Source organism: Euleptes europaea, chromosome 17, assembly GCF_029931775.1.
Source record: "Euleptes europaea isolate rEulEur1 chromosome 17, rEulEur1.hap1, whole genome shotgun sequence".
NCBI classification, from domain to species: Eukaryota; Metazoa; Chordata; class Lepidosauria; order Squamata; family Sphaerodactylidae; genus Euleptes; species Euleptes europaea.
In genome coordinates, this window is record NC_079328.1 from 42,147,263 (window position 1) to 42,150,715 (window position 3,453).

General features: G+C 46.7%; 1 non-coding gene across 1 annotated transcript; it reads right to left on the reverse strand.

The window, feature by feature from the left end:
• Positions 1-386: 386 nt before the first annotated feature.
• TRNAE-UUC (transfer RNA glutamic acid (anticodon UUC)) lies at positions 387-458 on the reverse strand. Its single transcript has one exon. It is a non-coding gene; the product is annotated as a tRNA-Glu (tRNA).
• Positions 459-3,453: the final 2,995 nt, after the last annotated feature.

Here is a 3,453-nt window from a genome sequence, read left to right on the forward strand (position 1 = left end):
GGTAATTATCTGCCATAAAGCCATGACTGATGGGCTACATATCAGTCCAAAATGCTCCTAACAGCAATACAAGTACTGCGACTGTAGCATATTTTAGGACTCTGGTTTTAGAAGGCAAATTGGCAGGCGCTAAAAGACTTTTTTATTATTATGACTCTCACAGATGAACTTTCGACCAACTCAGAAACTCAAGAAAGACTGCACCAAATCCTTAAAATTTGTGTGTCTGTCTTTCTCTATACACACACATGAACACATGAAGCTGCCTTATACTGAATCAGACCCTTGGTCCATCAAAGTCAATATTGTCTACTCAGACTGACAGCGGCTCTCCAGGGTCTCAGGCAGAGGTCTTTCACGTCACCTACTTGCCTAGTCCCTTTAACTGGAGATGCCGGGGATTGAACCTGGGACCTTCTGCATGAAAAGCAGATGCTCTACCACTGAGCCACAGCCCCTCCCCTACACACACACACACAAACACATGCACATCCCATTCATTGGGGAAGTCTATTAATCATTCCTGGAATTACAAATCGGTCTTCATTTGCCTTTCTCTCCCTCAGCCTTTTAAAAAAAACCACGCATCACGTTTTGCTGCTAATCCTTGGAAGTTAAGATTTTCTTTTCCACTAGCAGGCACTTAGTTCCTAAACAGGCAGCACAGGAAAAGGGGAAAGGGGCCATTTTTCCTGACTAGCCCTTTTAATGGGCGTTTTCCAGACAGCTGCTTCCTCCGGCCTGCGTTGCGCTTTTCCGAGAAGCAAACGTGCTGAATCAGCGGTACCCGACCCACACAAGCCAGATAGGAATGACGCTAGTCCGCGTTCTGATCACCAAAGGAAGGCGTGGGTTCAAACTCCACTTCCGACCTTAAAACGTTTAGGGGAAAGGCTCAGTGGTCGAGCCTGCGGATGGTCCCAAGTTCAATCCCCGGCAACTCCACTTAAAGTATCTCATGTAACAGATGATGGGAAGACCCCCTTGCCACCCTAGACTCTGGAGAGCAGCTGCCAGTCAGAGCAGACAATGCCAAACTACCTGAACCAGTGGTCCAACTAGCATTGTCAATCTCCACATGGGGCCTGCAGTTTTGCTGGAATTACAGCTGATTTCCAAATGATAGAGATCTGTTCCCCTGAAGGATATGGCAGCTTCAGAGGGCAGCCTCTATGGCAGGGGTTCTCAAGAAGGGGGGAATTCCCCCCGGGGGGGATTTTAGTTTTCCAGGGGGGAACTGGAACCACTATTCAGCAAAGTGCATAGTATTTAGAATGCACCTTTTGAGCTAGGACTATTTTGGGAAGGGGGAAATTATATTCTGAGCAACGGTGAAAGGGGAGAATGGAGCAAAAAAGGTTGAGAACCACTGGTCTAAATGATATATGGCAAACGTAGGAGCAACAGAGCCCCCAGAGTGATACCACATCCCCCCCGAGTATTAATGTGTGCATAAACACATGTGCACGTGAGCATGCATGCAAGCAAGAGAGCTAATAAACCCCAAACTCTCTCATTTTAATGCTATCTCAAGATTAGGAGCCCCGTGGCGCAGAGTGGTAAACTGCAGTATTGCAGTCCAAGTTCTGCTCACGACCTGAGTTCGATCCCGACGGAAGTCGGTTTCAGGTAGCCGGCTCAAGGTTGACTCAGCCTTCCATCCTTCCGAGGCTGGTAAAATGAGTACCCAGCTTGCTGGGGGTAAAGTGTAGACGACTGGGGAAGGGAATGGCAAACCACCCCGTAAACAAAGTCTGACTAGGAAACGTCGGGATGTGACGTCACCCCATGGGTCAGGAATGACCCGGTGCTTGCACAGGGGACCTTTACCTTTACCTCTCAAGATAATGTACATATTTCTTTATTTTTTCCAACAATACCAAAGAGTACCACAGCAGAGTGCACATTTGCGTTTATGATCTCGTCTGCTTCCAAAGTTTCAGTTGTAAACAAACAGATCAATACAGCCTTTAGTACAAGCTTTCAAGCACGAGAGAGGTTCCTGTCGCTTTCACATATGCAAAGCATACTGGAACCTTCAAGTGGAAGGGGGGGGAACCAAATATAACTACAGAAGAGGCAAGTTGGCTACAGCCCTTGCAAAACGCACAGATGAATCTAAAAAAGTGGTTTCTGGAACGCAGAGAAGCCTCAGCGAGGTCTACAGGACTGTGTGTGTCTTAAGAGAGCCAGCTTGGTGTAGTGGTTAACAGCGGTGGTTTGGAGAGGTGGAGTCTGAGCTGGAGAACCGGGTTTGATTCCCCACTCCTCCCCATGAGCGGCGGAGGCTAATCTGATGAACTGGATTGGTTTCCCCACTCTTACGCATGAAGCCAGCTGGGTGACCTTGGGCAAGTCACAGCCCTGTTAGAGCTCTCTCAGTCCCACCTACTTCACAGGGTGTCTGTAGTGGGGAAGGGAAGGTGATTGTAAGCCGGTTTGAGTCTCCCTTAAGTGGTAGAGAAAGTCAGCATATAAAAACCAACACTTCTTCTTCTTCTTAAGTGCCGTCAAGTCACTTCCGACTCCTGGCGACCCTATGAATCAATGTCCTCCAAAATGTCCTATCTTTAACAGTCTTGCTCAGATCTTGCAAATTGAGGGCTGTGGCTTCCTTTATTGAGTCAGTCCATCTCTTGTTGGGTCTTCCTCTTTTCCTGTTGCCCTCAACTTTTCCTAGCATGACTGTCTTTTCCAATGACTCTTGTCTTCTCATAATGTGACCAAAATATGATAGCCTCAGTTTAGTCATTTTAGCTTCTAGGGTCAGTTCAGGCTTGATTTGATCTATAACCCACTGATTTGTTTTTTTGACAGTCCACATTACCCGTAGTCCTCCAACAGGACTACTCTAATGTAAGTTCTTTGGGAATTGCGGGCTTAGACCACGTTCCCTTTTTGTATCATGCGAGTGCTTCTTCACGTCACTCCCGCACAGAAATACTAATATACTCAGCTGATTCTCCGACGCCAGAACTGCCAAGCTATTCCATTCCACGAAACCTGGTAATATCAACGTCTGTCTCTGAGGTCTCAATGTTGTTGTGTTGGTACCTAACAGGAATAAGGTTGCTAAGTGTCGGGCTGAGGGTCCCAGACTGGGGCTTATTGTCAGGGCCACCAGCCACATTCGATGCTGTCTTCCTTTCCTTTCCCTAGATTTAACAGCCACTGGCTACCCATCACACTTTAAAAAGGGGGAAAGAAATTTAATTTTTCCTTAACACTATAAAGAGAAAAGTCGCCACATCTCTCACGCAATTGACCGATCTATTTGACAGCAGATAACGCAGTACCCACTTCTCAGAAAGTGTCTTTAGCTGTTTTATCCAGGGAGTGATACATTTATTTCAGTGGTGTCTTCTAACACTTCCAAGCGTCTATTATCCTCTTTTCTTGCTCTTCCTCCAACGAGACGCAGTGTGGTATAGTGGTTAGAGTGTTGAACTAGGA